Source organism: Papilio machaon, chromosome 27 (assembly GCF_912999745.1).
Source record: "Papilio machaon chromosome 27, ilPapMach1.1, whole genome shotgun sequence".
NCBI classification, from domain to species: Eukaryota; Metazoa; Arthropoda; class Insecta; order Lepidoptera; family Papilionidae; genus Papilio; species Papilio machaon.
This window is the reverse complement of record NC_060012.1, coordinates 4,428,596-4,448,145: the sequence shown is the minus strand read 5'-3', so window position 1 is coordinate 4,448,145 and position 19,550 is coordinate 4,428,596. Positions and strand designations below refer to the sequence as shown.

The 19,550-nt window shown below is 34.1% G+C and overlaps 1 protein-coding gene and 1 non-coding gene across 5 annotated transcripts in view; one reads left to right on the top strand and one right to left on the bottom strand.

Moving 5' to 3' along the window:
• Nucleotides 1-19,550, bottom strand: part of LOC106711065 (heterogeneous nuclear ribonucleoprotein L) — a 264,080-nt gene that overhangs the window by 218,810 nt on the left and 25,720 nt on the right. The gene's annotated exons all lie outside the window — the stretch shown is intronic.
• On the top strand, nt 2,870-2,942 carry Trnav-aac. The gene has a single exon. It is a non-coding gene; the product is annotated as a tRNA-Val (tRNA).

Here is a 19,550-nt window from a genome sequence, read left to right as displayed (position 1 = left end):
TGTTTTTCGATTTACATATGTACATTTATCCGACGTTCTTACTGTGAAGGAAAAGATCGTAATGCAACCTGCACATATCTCAGAAGAAATTCAAAGATATCTGTGAAGTCAACCAACAGGCAGTGGTCCAGCGTGGTTGATTACGGCCTAGTTACACCTAACCTTGGTTAAGCTCGGAGCTTCTCGGTGGGGACGTTATTAAATTTAAGGAAATGCCACACAAACGGAGTAAACAAACATGACATTCTAAAACCCAATACTTTATTCAAATAAAAATGTACAAGTCAATGACTTCGATAAGACAAATGTGTTTGTACATGGATAAGCCTGCAATGGAAATCAAAAGTAAAATTGTACATGTCAGTCATTAAGTGGTTCGTCCTGAATAAATGTTGACTTAGGCGGTCTACGTCCTTCAATAGATGGTCTACGAAGCCTTATTGTCGTTCGTGAAATAGTTTTCTTTACAGAATTCTACTCTATAAATAAAAAATAAAATGTGTTCAAAAAATCAGACTCAAACATATTATGTAGACTACTCAAACAAAAAAAAAATTGTACAAAGTTTAAGTTTAAAACCAATAAACAAGAACCTCATCGAAACAATAGCTGTAGTCGGCAACGTTCAACTCTCGTCAAACGCGGACTCAAAAGTCCGTCAGATGCGAACGCCTCTACAAAGTTGTGTCAACAATGCTGAGTGTACTTATAGCCCAATGATATCTTCAGACACTGTACTGTCTTGGTCGAGGGCTTAACGCGGCGATTCCCAAAGTGCTCAAGATGAACTGAATTTCACGATGGAGGAAAATAAAGTTTAGGCTTCAAAAGTTGAAAAAGAAATGTAGATGGGGGGAGGGATATTTTGAAATAATTGTTTAAAAACCTTATGTCACCTATGAATTAATTAACACGTTCATTGCCACCGCTTCATCTGGCAAGTTCTCTTTCATAACAAAACATTCTAGTGACATAAAAAGTGTTCATAATCTCCTATCAATTACATTACGTTCTTCTTACCAATACTTTACACTGCCGAAACATTACACACATGTACAGCACATATTTAACTTAACTAACTTACCCTACGAAACTTCAAGTGATGGGCACACACACATCGCCTGTGCATTATCGAGTTACACTTAACAAAAACTACACTTAATATGACTTCACTTCCAACCAGTACGTTGGTTAACACAGGACTGTCAAAAATAATATAATCAAAGCTTTACTTAAACAATATTTTGCTGATGTGATAAAGTAATTTGACACTTTAACCGTTACATTAACGATTGTAATATGAAACGGTCGAGTATGCGTTTAAGGTTTGCATATTGCAAAATATTTTTTTTTATTGTCAACAAATTACATTCGTTAATTATTGCAAAATAAATTAACATGTAATTAGCATTTAATACTATTAACAGTTCAAAGTTAAGCTTGAGGAAAATTTCGGTAAAATGGTTCCGGACGGAAACTATAAAATATAGTCATACTTTATATTATTACTAGCATACGTCTGCGACTTATATGTAGCCTATATGTCCTTTCAGACTGTTCTACATCTATACCAAATTTCAAGATTAGTAAGAAGTTAAAGTCGTTGTTAAGCTTTTATGAAATATCCAAAACTATCTTTCATCATCATCATCATCAGCTCACTATACGTCCCCACCGAGGGGCTCGGAGCCTACCCCAAGTTAGGGGTGACTAGGCCATAGTCAACCACGCTGGCCAAGTGCGGGTTGACTTCACACATATCATTGAATTTCTTCTCAGATATGTGCAGGTTGCATCACGATGTTTTCCTTCACCGTAAGAACGTCGGATAAATGTACATATGTAAATCTAAAATCGAAAAACACATTGGTACATGGCGGGATTCGAACCCAGGACCTGCAGATTGCAAGTCAAGTGCTTAACCCCTGAGCCACCGACGCTCTCCCTGAGCCACCGACGCTCTCCCTGAGCCACCGACGCTCTCATATATAACTCTCTTATATAACTCATTCATTCATATATAACTCATATAAACTATCTTTAATGTAAATAATCCACATGTTACATCTAGATAAAAAGCAGCCTAAGTGCTAAACGTTTACATTCTACAGCAAAACATTAAGATCCATTCAGTTACATGAAAATAAACAAAACCAAACTTTTATAATATTAGTAAGAATCTAACATTTTATTTATACGTTGTAACATAAATATAATATACAGATAAAGTACAAAAAAAGAAAATAAATACCAAAATATAAACACGAAAAAAGAGATCTTCAATATACCAGGGTCGCATAGACCCTTGTCGATAACTCCACCATTCACAACACGATGGTAGGTAGTCACAAAAACCGTACACGCACGACTGATTCAATAATATCGCAGTAAATATAACCCGAGCACGTGACTCACCTGAGAATCGAACTCTACCTAACGTATGTCTATTCTTCAACATATAGAATTGTAAATCGCAACCCCTTGAATTGATATGGGTCCAGCTATGCCCCCGCCGAGGCGATTACAACTGAACCTTTATGCTTTTAGTAGGGGAATGTTTTTGACTGCCATGCATGTCTATTATAAGTAAATTAAACCCATTCTATTGCTTGAAATGCTTTCGCTTTCGCCGCGACCCCATTTGCGTCAGCTACCAAGGCAGCTCCCACTATAGGGGAAGTCAATCCCTAGCCATAGGAGATTGATCCCTTCGTATTCTTCCCTCGCATTTATAATATTAGTAAGAAGTAAGATTAAGAATTGAAATAAAATTAAACGTTTGATATTCAATTCATAAATAAATCATATTATGTTGATAAGGTAAACTTACAATTTTATTTAGACTACGTTTTTGGCGCTTTCCATCAAGGTTTCCGTGGTGTAGCGGTTATCACATCTGCCTAACACGCAGAAGGCCCCCGGTTCGATCCCGGGCGGAAACATATTTTTGTTATAAATTACATAAAATTAATAACGCACTTTGTAACATTATTACCTTTAAGAATATTTATAGAAAGTAGAATTGTGAAATTCTAAACTTAGAAATTATCAAAGCAATACGCAACAAAACCTCACTTATATTGTAAAAACAAATCTTTAGATGGATGTATGGGTGTATGTCGCTGAAATTTGGCATAGATGTAAAACATAGATTAGAATAACACAGAGGCTACTAAAGCTTTTAGTCTTTTAATAGAACGCGAACGAAGTCACGGGCGACAGCTAGTATAGAATAATTTAAAAAAAAAACAAATACCCGACAAAGTATTTATTAAGCGCGTCGAACTTCCAACTAATTTCTTTAACACTTCAATTCTGAGGAAATACACAGTTGTGATAAAACTACCAATGTCTTTGAGATAAGACGCGTGTTGCAACTAAAATGTGACTAATTCTACTGAGTGCATCGGCGACTGACTCAAAGGTATAAAACACAGGAAGAGACTTACGAACAAAATGATTATAATTGATGTTTCAAAATAAAAAAATGGTTATTGTGAAAAAACTATAAAAGATAGATATATGCTATCGCGGACTTTTATTTAGCACATTTAAAGAGCTACAATTCGTCCATACATCATTTTTATGTAGGTCCTATAGTTTAGCCTACGTAAGCGCTGAAAAAAAAATGCCCCTAATTTTCGCAACAAATTTTGAAGCTAAATTCAAAATCTACTAGTCTTCTAGTTATTTAAAAAAAGATCAAAAAAATTGGACCCATCTGAAAGCACTTATTTTCGATTAAAATAATTTTTATCAAAATCGAACCACCAGGGGCGGAGTTTCGCGGTAACACACATAAAAAAATACAGTCGAATTGATAACCTCCTTCTTTTTGAAGTCGGCTAAAAAGTGAACTTTACCATACGATGGATGTGATGTGTATTTTCATATTTTGTTAGTCATCTATAAACACGTCATAAACCGATTTATCAAAGATTATAAAAACGATTTCAATATACAGATCCGCAATCGAAATACAGTCAAAATCTGTTATAACGACATCGAAGGGACTACTCATATTGAGTCGTAAAAACCGATAGTTGTAACAACCGGTGACAGGTATTAATAGGAAAGATATGTATATAACATTCAGCCAGGACCTTTAATTTTGGTCAATTTAACCGGTATGTTGTTCTAAACGATGTCGCTATAAACGGTTTTGACTGTATAACAAACATAAAAAATGACAAAAACAAACAAGCTAGCCACATCCAGCACGGGGCAACAATCGCGTTGCTTGGCAACCGTCCAATTTATTCTCCTCCGATGTGACTCAGAAATCGTCATCGTGTCCCCCAAGGGAGCCGGTGCCCGGCCGCGTAGGATAACCATCATTTAACATTTCATGGTCATTCACTGAATCATTACTACGTGTTTTTTTTTTTTCGTTAAGTAAATTTACATTACCTAGCTTAATATTTAGTATTAAATCAGAATATGGTTAAGTACTTTACTCTCTTCTTCCTTGTTTATTCTGACGACGACATCTAACATAATAGTTAAGTTCAATAAAATTATCAAGAAAATATTTTTAAAATTGAAGAATTATGTATATCTAATTACTAAGCCCTCAATACGTTTGAAATGTTTATAATTCAAACTGAAATCTAGATAGCATTAGCTGAACTATCCGTGAATAAAAACAATTCCATTGTCACCATATTTGTAAGTAACGCTGTTAGTTTCAAAGCTCGAATTGCTTTGTCATTTGTTTTGGACAAATGAATATTGTAAATTAAATGTAAAACACATATCTTTGCTATTACAGACGTAGCAACATTAATTATATTATAAACTAGCAGTCGCCCGCGACTCTGACGGCGGTATTAAAAAAACGTAACAAGTAGCATATATGTTCTTCCAGACTATGTTCTACATCTATGCCAAATCTCATCAAGATCCGATGTGCCGCTAAGGAGATACATTCAAACAAACATCCATCCATCTTTAAACATTTGCATTTATAATATTAGTAATATAATATTATTAAGATATGTTTGCCAAAAAAAACATAATTCAGATTTTTTCATAGGACAAAAATTTCTTTTATACAAACTAGATAATTGCAGAATTTTATAAGACTTAAAAGTAAGATTTATTACAACTTGTGGTTGCGAGCGAATTTCATAAAGATACCAGGACCATTGCGGTTAGAGAAAAGAGCACAGGGGTGCGCCACACCTACATCCATTTATTTCACGTAGTTACCTAAATTTATATTGCACAAATCCCATAAGAAAATGCGAAGCAGTTATAAAATTTGGATGGCATTATACATGGCACAATAACGCTTTTATGCCACACAGTACATATGCATGTTAGTAACTCTATGGCGACAGGTCTTAGGGAAATGTTAATGAACGAATACATACCGGTTTCCTATGATTCTAAGAGGCAATATATTTATATGCAGATTTGAAGGCAAACCTAAAGCCAAGTAATAATTTGTTCATTAATATAGTCGTAATTATTTATTTATGATCATCTGTGCTCGGCCGTCATAACGTGGTTATAAAGCAAGTCAGTTATATATTTGTTACTTACAAGTTTTCTCCGAAGAGTATTAAAGATCAGAAAATTATGTAAATTACTTTAGTGCATTGTTATTAGAGAACGCTGTTTCTGACGTTTTTTTTAGTTTAGTTCCGCAACAACGATATGTGCAGGTGGCATCACAATGTTTTTCTTTACCGTAAGGACGTCGGATAAATGTACATAATATGTAAATCAAAAATCGAAATTCGAACCCAGGACCCCGATTGCAGGTCAAATGCTTAACCTCTGAGCCACCGACGCTCTATAACTACATAGCTCAAAGTAATACTCTTCTCATTGCAATATTACGTGAAAAATTGACTCAAATTTATTTCCATTAACAAAAGCCAGTGTAAAATGAACCCGTATTACATTACATAGACATGTAACGAAATGTCTGTATATATCAATACACATTACACATTGTACACATTGTGTATTGTACATTACACAGGGCGGTAGGCTATTACACTATCAAACGGCACCAAAGGGAGTATTTCAGTTGACAGCAAATGGATCAACTACTCATATGGGGTTCTTTACAGTCGGCTACGATAAAATTTATATGACAACGAGAAAAATATTAACATCGCATATACATGTTATGAGCATATGTTTCGGCAGTGAAAACCCACGATATACAGCGGTTTTAGTTGAAAATATTTACGTAGTTTTTGTGAGCATCGGAATAATATTATTGTTAGTTAGTTATTCCAGAGTGCATTGCTTATAGAACTTTAAGAAAGAAAAAAAAACATAAAATATTATTTTATTGATAAATCAAAGATGAAAGAATTCCTTTGTGTAAATTTAAAACTACCCTCATAACGACATAGATTAGACGAGATTATATCAAAGGTTATCATTTTACATTTGAATAAAAAAAAAAACTTGAGGAATACACTAATGTCCTATCTGGACAGTCTTATGCTGTTCTTTTCTGTGACACTTTCTTTCAAAACAACGTAAAAATACAACGCGAGTGTTTGACAAATGATTAATAGACGGTAGATGGAAAAAAAAGTGTCAAAAGAATTCGCAATAAACATTTCATACATTTTTACCTCTTTAGCTCTCATTCGCACGTTAATTTATCGCGGGTTAAAAAAACGTTAAAAATGAACAAATGTATTTCTATAATCATATAAAACCAGCGATTTTAAAACGCGACCATTTTCTACCGTCCTGTGTTACGGAACGGAACAAGAGTGATTTAAAACCGTTCGACTCGACTCGAGACGTCAACTGGGAACTTGGAAAACGATTAAACTATAATAACATCAAGTAAATATAGTTAAAAAATAAAACATTTAAATTATTCATCATATACCTGACCTTATCCCATTCACGTAGGGTAAACGTTCCAGTTTTAGTCCATATAGATTTATCTTTCTTCATTTCCTCGGCTTACTGACACCTCTTTCCACATTTATATTTAAGTTATATGTCTTTTTAATTAGTCATACATTTATATTCATCTTACATATACTGTTTCTATTATTGTAAACAAACGGAGACAATAATAAACTACAGTTCAATACAACATAGCGAGGTTTTTATTTACATAGTATATGTATGTACAATAAATAATACATATATGCATTAACCAATAAAGTATTGTATGTTTTATATAGTACTAGCTTTTACCCGCGACTCCGTCCGCGCGGAATAAAAAAAAAATAGAAAACGGGGTAAAACTTATCCTATGTCCTTTTCCTGGTTCTAAGCTACCTGCCCACCAATTTTCAGTCAAATCGATTCAGCCGTTCTTGAGTTATAAATGGTGTAACTAACACAACTTTCTTTTATATATATAGATTAGCTGCTACCCGCGATTTTGTGTGCATTGAATTGAAAATAAACATCATCACCACTATACGTCCCAACCGAATGGCTCGGAGCCTACCCTAAGTTAGGGGTGACTACGTCATAGTCAATCATGCCGACCCCGTGCGGGTTGACTTCACAAATGTCTTTGAATTTTGCAGATATATACAGATTACATCACGATGTATTCCTTCATCGTAACAACGTTTGATAAATAGACATATGTAAATCTAAAATCACATTGGTAAACATTGGGATTCGAACCCAGGACCTACAGATTACAGGTCAAGTGCTTAACCCCCTGAGCCCCCGACGCTCCAAATTAAAGACAACGTGAATATTTTGATAGAGTAAAATATTCCGGGATACTAGGTCATATCTTAGGACATCCTATAAAAGATCTAACTTTACGTTGGATAAGTCGTTTAGCTGGTAATTTTAAAAACGCCTCACGGACAACAATATTTCACATCGCGGAATTTAATACCGGTCGCCATGCTTTAAGTGTTAGGACATTTTTAAGGTCGCTAAATTTGCTTTAGTACGACATCATTAAATTTAAACATGCCACGTTAAATTTTATGTTGGAGTTAGCAAATTTTTTTACACTTAAAAAGTTACATTAAGAAATTTCAAATAACATCAACTTGCAAAAATATATTATTCTGTATATTTCCTGGCAAGTATTGTACTTTAACACTACTATTACCCGCGACTTTATTTGAGTGGAATAAAATAATTAAGTCTCACTGTAGTTGCGGACTTATCGCGTTAATGTAGCAAAAATAAACCCATCCTAGTGTTAAGAAGAAAACCGACCCAGAACCAGTGTATCGTCGGCACAACACTAGACCTACTAAAATATCAACGCTTACATCCCCTTACTACTTCTAACACTTGACTTTTGAACAAAAGCGCGCCATTCGCTCCAAATGATTTTAAACAATAATTTCTAAAACTAGTAAGGAATCATACATATTACAGAGGTAAGAGATATCCTAATATGTTATTCCAGAGTTAAAGTTCTTTTCAAATACCGTGGCGGGCCAAGGACATCGGTGCACTGCGTAGTGACCTCCCTCCAAATTCCAATACATAAAAAAATGTTCTGCGTAGCGACTTAAGCGACGTATCTAAAAACATCTGTACCAATTTCTATCAAAATTTTCATCCAAAATCTTTCTGGAATTACTTTGTTACAAATAACCATCCCAACATTCACTTATTTTGGCACCTCAACATAAACTAGTAAATAAACAGTGCAATATTAATTAAATAAATGTAAAATAAAATAAAACGTCACATAAAATTATAAGAATAATGATTATTAAAACCAAAATAAACATTGATGTAAAGGAAACATTTGCCAAAAGAGAATCGACCGAACAAACATAAAAACAAACAGATTTATACGCTACTGCGTATTAAGCGAGATATTTTTAAAACATGCAAAGGACACTCATGTTATTGATCCATAATAAATGTGAATCTAGACTTTAAAAAATAGTAAATTAAATTTTAATATCAAATATTTTAAAAATAACCATGTATGTTACTAAACTAATCTATGAAACTTAGAAGTTATAACTCAATTTCTTTTTAAAAATACTTAAACTATATACTTGCAAGTAAAAACTCTTTATGATTGAAGCCTTGGAAAACTTTGTAACGGAAAAACTTGAAAGTAATAGACCTATTTGGATATTCACAAACTGAACATATAAAACTTGGAGCAGTGTCGTGCCAATTTTGTACTGTAAATATTTCTAACTTTTTTAGAATACTGCAACAAATTTTATAATACTATCCATATATTACTGTCTTTTATAACCGAAATTAGATAGTTTTTAAAACTATTGACTAGATGGCGCTCATGTCACTTTAAAACACGCTATAGAGATCGACATTCGGCTTTGTTTACTCTTTAATATCTTCAAATAAGTCATTTCTTTAATTAAAAATATCAACAAACTGCTCTTATCCCTTATGGAGGGTCGGCACATTATATACTACTCATACATCTCTCCATACATCTCTATCAGCCGTCATATCTGAAATTAATTAAAAATATAATCATATATATTCAAAAACAAGAATACTCATCGACAACATATTTTACTCGTAATTAGAGATTTGAAATTATATCTAGACTAGCAGTCGCCCGCGACTCCGTCCGCGCGGAAAAAAAACTTGACAAGTAGAGTGTATGTTCTTCCAGGTAACCCTCCATTCATTCATCTATTTATTTAAACATTCGCATTTATAATATTAGTAAGATGCACCAAAGACTAAAGAGATCGTTTAAAAATTAAATTGTCTTTAGAGATCCGCTAAACGAACAACCATAAATACTGTTAGCAGTAAAGAAAACGCTACGTTCTCAGTCCCATTTAACGACATATCGTAAACTGCTCGTTCAGTATTCACTGAGATAAACTTTAAACGCAACGATTAAATTGATAAGCGCATCACAAACTCGGTTTAAGAGTACAGTAAACTTTAGTACTTTCATAATAACACCGGTTATAGTATCTTAAGTAAGAATAACACTAATTTAATCACGAAAAGTACAAAGAGAACACGAGTGAAATGAAGATGAATCTATCAGGAAGATAAAAGCCTGATGTACCCTTAAATATTGTGCGATAAGGACAAGACGATAATGAAAAGTGATAAATATATTCGTAAATGAGTTTTTTTTTATTTATTTTATGTCTATAAATTTTTAAACAGACTAGTTGTCGGCCGTGACTCAGTCCGCGCGGTATTAAACAAATATAATAAGTAGCCTATGTGTTCCAGATTACGATCTACTTCTGCCAAATTTCATGGATATCCGATGTACCGTTCCAGAGATACCTTCAACCAGACATTCGCATGTTATTAGTATAATAATACTTAAATAATACTAGAATCCACGACCGCTAGTTCTGTAGTCGGATGCGAACTCAACGATGTATGAATATAGAAGATGGGGGTATGGGGGTATAGGTGGATATGGGGGGGGGTACCAATAATGAAGAAAATCTCAATTCTACCTACTAAATAATACATATCAAAAACGAAATGAATAATAAAAAATGTATGGAATATAAAATCTCACTCACCACTAAATCCGGGCATCGGTTTTAGCGTAAAAGCTATGCATCGTAATCTGTACAAGCACACGCTTCGACGAACCAACGCGACGTGTTATTAAAATGCTAATTTTATGTATGTACAAACATTTTTGTAGGCGTGCAACAGTTCAAAATATTGTTATATGAAAGATCGCAACTATTAGCACCGCTTCTGTTAAATTAATTCTAAAGGTGAGTACAGACTAGAGCATTTACTTGTAACAGAACAAGCCGCTCTATTGTTTGTTCTAGTGTATCACCCTTTCCCGAAATAGACTTGTTTAAAAAAACTGTGCTTATACCTGCATTGTGTAAATGCTCTAGTGTTGCGAACAATGTTTTATATAATTTTATGAGCAAGATAATGTATAAAATTTTGTGGAACATGACAATATACTCCCACCCGGGAGGGTGTACTCTCGGGTGGAAAATCAAAAAAAAAATGCTCTAGTGTTTACCCACCTTTAAACATTACTTACTATTATTAATGATTTAATTTCAGATAATTGAGATTTATCGCAATAGAAACTGATTAATTGACCACGAAACATCGTCACTAAGTGCTGTTTAAATAAGCCTTAGATGACTTTGTGTACCATTAACACAGTAAAACACTTCTACAGCTATGTAAATCATAGTTGTTACTCAAACTAATATATCAAATTACGTAGCCTATAAACCATACATTTCCTTATAAAAATATTATGTTAGTCTCAACAAAGAAACGGCGAACGGCCCTTGAATAAAACATATTCAGGCGTTTGAGGATAAATTTACAAAGAGAATATTTCTGCATATATCTTTGAAATACTTTAAAACGTTAGATGGTTCAGTTATAATGTAGTTAGTATTGAGAATATACTTTGAAAATATGAATATTGAATTTTACTTGAGCAACAAAAGATATCTTTTATGTCCGCAAAATGTACTTTTAAATGAAACTTATCTTTGAAGGGAATCAAAAGATCTCCTCTCAGATTATCTCCTCAAAATGCAGTCTTCTACGAGTGTCGAATTCATTGTTCGTACATACCTGAAAACAAAAAAAAAACACATTATAAAACATTAGCTGTCAGTCAATATTAATTAATGTGTTCTAAATATATTAGTAATTGTGTTTTAGTAATTTCCCTGTTTTCATATACTATTAAAATTCTGTGTAAACTAAATACTTTTCTAGCAATTCCAAAAAAAAATTAAGTAGCGACACTTTCCAGCAATAAAAGAAACTTGTCAAAAAGTTCAAAAGTACCAGGCGATCATAAACGTAGACAGGTTTGTGTTAGCTATAAATTTTCCACACAACTATGTCGACAGTTCGTATGATATATACACGCGTTAAAATGTACTAAGACGACAGACATAAAACTAGATTCATAACACTAAAATGGAAATAGAATTAATAGGTTTTTTTTCAAATTTCTACACTTAATGAGTGAATTATTCACCTGTGCTCATTTTAAAACATTGTTTTCATAACATACTACCAATTAAATCTATAATTGCATTGTTACGCTGTTAGACGAGACATTAATACCTCTTGAGTGTTTTATTTTTTTTTATATCACAAGGTGGCAAACGAACAAGCGGCCAAATGAATTCGCTGAAATATCGTACCGCTTCCTAGACATCGGTAATTACAGATGCCTTTAGACTAGGTGAGGATTGTGCAGAAAGATGATATATCCATCGTCCATCAAATACTCTTCACATTCGAATTCTTTCCTTATAAGAAAAAGGGTGAAAAGGAAAAGGGACTAAAATGAGAGATCTCCAGCATGCATATTCTTCAGACCAAACAAATAAACTCCCCTTAACGCCTGTCTTCTTTGTGGTCGTGGTATTGCACCGGGTGAGCCGATCCATTCGTGCAAACTATGTTATCGTTACTGACGTCTACCTGTTAATTTAATGATTTAAAAAATAGGACACGGAAAAATGCAGAGCTTCCATAGAAAAAGCGCAGAATGACTTAGCATTTAGTGCATGCTACTTGCATTGCAAAGGTAATAACACACTAGAGTGTAATGAGCGTGAGCGAACGTATCAGCGAACGCTCGCTTTATTTAATGTAACATAATTACCTTCAGAACATTTGAATTAAACGCTTGGGAAAATGTATAAAAGAAGTTTTTTTTAGTCTGGTAATAGAAATTAGTTATTAGGAATATATATTTTTTTTTTTAGAAAAAGGGTAAAAGTTACATAACTTGTTTTTATATATTACACGTTTATATAAAATGCAAGATATAAATAACTTATACAAGTTATAAATACAGAAAGTAGAAGGCAGGCAAAATAAACTCGTTGTGCCCAACGAAAACCAATAAGCTGCCTGGCAACTTTCGCCAACAATGAGATTTTGAACTTTTCAAGTTATATTTTAGTTATTAAAATTCAAGTCACAAGCTGAAGCGGAAAACCAATTATAATAATTTGTCTTAATCCGATAATGCGTAGAACACACATGAATTATTGCTTTTTTTCGTATGAATCAAAACAAGTGAAAAACAACAGTTTGTTTATACGTGGTTAATCAAATTAGAGTTTCACTCCCGTCTTTTTACTCAAACGGACCTTACACAACTTCAATAATCGCTTTTCACTTATCGATTGTACCAATTCGAACCTTGCTTCGAGAGTACAAGTTCGAGCACTACAAAACCCGTTCGCTCGTGAATACGGTCAGGTCTAATTAATTCCCAACTCTTTGAGCCAGTGCGCTGCATCCAATAGGAAGATATTCTCAAATATGCTTGAGGCTCTTTATCGCAAAACTTCAAGATGAAGTTAAGACCACTTTTCAACTAAGCGACTAGTCGCACGACTTTTATCTTTACAATCGGGGGCTCGCCAGTGAAATTGATTCGTACATTAATAATGTAGTCTCTTCCTTGTCGCGCTGGTGGAAATGAGGTCTTTCTCGGAATGGAATAGAGTTTAACGAGGTATCGAACGACCTCGTGAATTAATTCGGATAATTAAAGTTTGAAAACTTTGAGGCAGGTGCAAAACTATGGCGGAATGAGATGGAAAAATTTCTCTTTACATTTTGTCTAATTAAGACTGTAAATAAGTCGAATAAACTTTTTCTTAACTGGGTTATGGCATAGAAATTCAAATGTTTTTTTGTGTTTATTAAGGAATAATTAAGGAAAAATTATAACGTATTAAGGAATAATTAAATAAATATAGACTAACCAAATTCAATTAGCATTAAGTTAAAATACGATTACAAACTATCTTTAGAGATAATCTTACTAATATTATAAATGCGAATGTTTAGATGGATGGATGTTTATTTGTAGGTATCTCCGGAACGGCTCAACGAATCTAGGTGAAATTTGGCATAGACGTAGAACGTAGTCCGGAAGAACACATAGGCTGCTAATTATTATTTTTTTTAAATGCCGCGCGGACGAAGTTGCGTGCGACAGCTAGTAAGATTACCCTCATAAGATTAACTAGCGAATTCTAATTATAGCGTTTACTATCTTTTTTTGTGTGTAAAAAATCATACAAATTATCGACCTATGTATAAAAAATTTATGGTACTTATAAAACTTCCAAACCACGGAAACATAACAATCGGAAACTAAACTAATAAATATAACCAAAAGCATTATTAGACCAATCAAATTTACATATCACAAACATTGGGCCAAACATTTGGCAATAAAGTAACATAATCGCGGTAGAGCTTAACGTGCAATATCAAAACAAATATATTAACATATGCAAGATAAAGTTTGGCGAACATTGAAGTTCATTGAATTTATTCGATAAGTCAACATTTGTTTGCGTGTGGAAATTCAAAGGCTTAATATAGAAAACACTTGTCGTATAATATTTAAAAACTTTAATCAGTGTTAGTAATTTGAAAATTACTATCATAAATTAAGATAAAAATGGTTTTAGAGTGAGTTTTCACGACACACTTATAAACAAAAAAAAAAATAACTGTGACATAAATTTCCACATCTGCAATGTAGACCTAATACGTAATACTGTCCCCGGTCGTTCTATCTTACTAATCTTACTAATTTTATAATAGTATGGACGGATGAATGTATGGATATTTGTTTGAAGGTATCTCCAAAATGGCTGAACGGATGTCGATAAGATTTGGCATAGATATAAACCATAGTCTGGAAGAACACATAGGCTACTAATTGAGTTTTTTTTAGTTCCGCGCGGACAGAGTCGGGCGACAACTATTTAATTATAAATGCGAAAATATACAAGAACCTATGGATAGATAGATAGATGGTTGTTAGTAGGTATCCTCAGAGGTCAACGGAGGATTAAAATAATAGTCTGGAAAAGCACATAGGCAACGGTCGCTTTATAGCGAATCAGATGGCCGCTTGCTCGTTTGCCACTTTGTAACTTAAACAAAAATACACAACCAAAAAAAATGTTAAATGTAACACACATAAAAGAGTGATTAAAAATACTACAGTGTATCAACACCCTTACTCCTGGCATGAATCCAACAGAGCGCACGCGCATACCTCATACGTAAGCGGCAAGGGGCTGAGTCAGCGCGGCGCTATTCAGACTCGAGTGGACCAGGAGATAGCAGTCACTAGTGCATGCATGATTGAAGACAACTTGATCTATGACATATGGGATCTTATTAACGATACTGGAAAATTTATAATCAAAGATTTTACAATTAAAAACTAGCAGTTGCCCGAGACTTCATCGGCGCAAAAAGTAGCCTAAATTACTCCTGCACATAAGCCACCTTCCAAAGAAATTTACTTGGAACAAACATGGATTTGCAGAGACCAAATTTAAAAACTGGTTGTTCGTTATAAGCTTTTAAATACATAATAACCACGCTGGCGGGTTGGTTGACTTAACACATATCTTTGAATTTCTTCTCAGATATGTGCAGGTTGCATCACGATGTTTTCCTTCACCGTGAGAACATCGGATAAATGTACATATGTATATCGAGAATCGAAAAACACTTTGGTATATGGCGGGATTCGAACCCAGGACCTGCAGATTGCAAATCAAGTGCTTAACCCCTGAGCCACCGACGTTCCCCTGCGAAAAATTTAACTCCGTGATACTTAATATTAGTTGATATTCAACTGTAAGGTTGGTTTCCGAGATCATAATCTGATCAACATAAAACATATCGTCATCCCTGACATTATCATTGACATAACAGGTATGAAAATGAAAATGAAAAATTATTTATTGTCATTCAAAAATACAGTGAATTATCCAGGATCGTCGCACTAGGCGCAGCCTGTATCGCGAGGACCCAGCTCAGTGATTATAACAACATGTTTTCAACAGAGATTTTTGTCTCAGAAACTCACGATGAGAGTTACATAATATTGAACTCTTACATAATATGGGAAAGGTAGAGCAAATATTGCGCTATACCATGCCAATAGGTGCAGCCAATTTGGCACGCTCACTCGAGTTTCCTATAAGATCAAATCAATTTATATGATAACGATCAAGTTTACAAGTGCCACATTCAAAATATCGACGCTGGAAAGCGTAAACGCTGTAACCCCGAAAGTATGAACTTTACAGGAGAGCCAAAAAATGATAACTCGTGAGCTGATACGCCTACAAGCATGCGGTATTTAGCAATGTTGTGTAGTTTGTGCTAACCTATAATAAAATCATTATCGTTTGATAATGGTTGAAATTATTAACGTGTGAAAAACATATTCGCGATTTCAAAGGTTACAGCGTTTATGCTTTCCAGTGTCGATATGTTTAAACTTATCGAACTTTATTGCAAATACTGCATTAGTAGGATAATCTCGTCTAGGAGTACGTAATTAAAATTTAAAGTTGTTACTAATTACGTCTACAATTTAATCATCTTTCATGAAGTAACACAAAACAAAAACACAATAACTTTGGACAAGATAACTGTTTTCATAATTTTATTTATACAATAAAGTGGAAAACGAGCACGCGGCCACGTGTAGTAGCCTAAATAGCAAAGCGATCGCTGTTCATAGACATCCGCAATCGCAAATGCGTTGCCTATCTTTAATCGACGAAGGATGGGACGCGCTTAAAGAAAATAATTCCCCTTCATATGCATCTCCTTTTCCGTCAAATCCACTACCCCTTCCCATCCTTTCCTTATAATAAAAGGGTAGGAAGGGAAAGAGGACTAAAATTAGGCCTGCGACACGCACACTCATCGGACGAAACGCGCAATTGCTTCCACTTGAGGCGTCTTCTGTGTCTTCGTCGGTCTCACTCGACCCGGACCATTCGTACAAAAAATTGCTGCTGTTGCTGGCGATCTTTTCTACCACTGTTCACATTTCATGATAGTTGAAAATAGCCAATGTTTTTCCATTGCGATCTTTAGATAGCCAAAGGTGACATGACTAAGAAGGGAGGGACTACTCATCGATCTAAAGGAGAATCCAGCAAAATTTTACCCAAATAGATAATAAATGTTAATTTAAAATATACTACAGATAAGTACAAAAGATTCGAGATCGAATACGTGTATATATTTATAAATGATTAACGACAGCAATAACCTCGGGAACAAATACGGATACCTCAATGAGAGCATCCAATCGATTTCCATTCGTCTTAGGAAGCAACCAATCTGGCGCGATAGAGCTATGAATAGAACAGACCTGACCAGTTTTGAAAAACAACGATTTTAATCGTGGCATTCTCATTTATCAATCAATTACAAAATAACCAAAGTTTATTTGACTTTAGCAAAACCTTATTTCAATATATGTATCTTACTAATATTATAAATGCTAATGTTTGGATGGATGGATGTTTTTTTGAAGGTATATCCAGAACGAGTCAATGGATCTCAATGAAATTTGGCATAGATGAAGATCATAGTTTTGAAGAACACATAGGCCATCCATCCATCCATCCAAACATTCGCATTTATAATATTAGTAAGAAGTAAGATTATAACTAAGTAAATATTAATTCTAATTTCAAAAGCCGGATTGTGTGATGCTGTTTATTTGAAAAAATGAATTTCTTACCGCTCTGTAACATTATCAACTCTACATCCGCAGTGAATGCGTAGGCGCCACCAGTCTGAACAGTTTCAAATCCTTTGTGATCCGTACAATGTTTATTTTGAGAGTTCAAATGTTTGGTCAGAAGTAGCATCGCATTGGCAATAGTATAAGCCGAACGGTTGACTATTACGACCCATTTCTATCTTACGATATGAATTATTTTCTACTTGAATATATAAGACTAGCCATCGCCCGCGACTTAGTCCATGCCGAATTTAAAAAAAACTTAATAATTACTAAAAACTTAAGATTACATCGTTATAAAGGTAAAATTGTTTTGATTGGTTTGTTTTTATCATTTTTTTCATTTCATTTGAATTCGACTATAGATTACTTTACTGTTAAATTAAAAGAATGATTTAAATAGTTCATTGTTTATTGCGATAGATGTCGCTGTTTAAAAGATATTCAACGCTGTTAAAATTATGGACATTATTATGTACTTAATACTGATGATCGATTAAAACTTCGACTTGTTCGTTACCAACATTGTACTAAGAAATCTAAAAAAAATTATTATTGTCAACAAATACTGTGACGCATTAAACAAGCTTCAAATCATCTATTTCAAAATATGTATAATAAAACGCGTCGGTCCATCAATCAAACAAAACGGCACAATTACGTAACAGTCACTTCACATTTGACAGTTGTTTATTTTGGCCCATCCTATAGACGGTAGTCATCGGTCTACCATTAGAATCGTCTTGATTCTATTTTAAAACATTTTATAACACCTGACCCTGATAAAAAATGCTTAAATTTTTTGATTGCTTATTATAAAAATAAAGCTCTAGTACCCGCATCGCGCCCATTATCACCTTTTCCGGTAGCCCGGAAAAATGTAAATTATTTGTGACAATGAAAACACCATTTCCACTAGCAGCGACTACGACTATCATTCATACAGCACTAGCAAATGGCCAATCTTGCGGCTAGTCACTCAGTGGAAAAGGGAATGCTAGCTTCTTCACAATTAGACATTGTTTACGTTGCATCGATAGGCAACGTCACTGAGTGTTCCGAATATCACACAAATATTGTCACATAGATAGATTTTGCATAACAATTGACATAATTATATTGACGGGAAACATTTGAGACCAAATTATCTTGATGCTTTATATAAAATATAAAAAATACATACTCAAAATACAGATAATTTGTGTATCTTAAGATGGGATTTCAATGCCAAAAAATTCAAAAGAAGTCCAAGGATTCTCTTCTTCTATATACATTAATAATCAGAAATACTAGTCTTTTGTAAACTGACCGATTCCGTAGATTCGTCTTAAACGTACCATACCAGCAAAAAATATCAATTCTCTTTAATCCATATTCTCAAATGATGAGATAATCTATTATCAAATTAGTGAAATCCAAACCAAAGTTCATATCACATAGATCACGAACCAAACTCGTCTGACAAGTTAGACAATTTCATCCTAACTATAGCCATCGTCGAGTAGAAGGGGGAACGTCCTAGCTTATTCTAGACAGTCTAGACATCTAAAAATGAGCTGCAACTCTCAGGTCATATACCAATTTAACTATTTAAAGATAGTCTCAAAATGCTACATTTTCTCTTTGTCTTCTGTGACTGTGAAAATTTAGACATAGATTTGATAATCTTACAATGTTTTAAAAGGTTAGAAATTGTTTCAGTCGTCTATTAACATCAAACTATTACAGTGGTAGATCCCGCAACAACAATATTTGTTGGGTTCACGAATGGGTCGGCTCGACCGGTGAAATACCACGACCACATAGAAGACAGACGTGAAGTGGAAGCAATTCCGAGTTTCGGCTGATGAGTGTGGTACCGGAGGCCTAATTTTAGTCCTCTTTCCCTTCCTACCCTTTTCTTATTAGAAAAGGATGGGAAGGGAAATTGGATTCGGCGGAAGAGGGGACGCATAGGAAGGAGAAATATCCTCTTTCTGTACATCCCCTTCTCCGTTAATTAAAGGTAGGCAACGCATCTGCATTTGGGGATGTCTATGTGGCC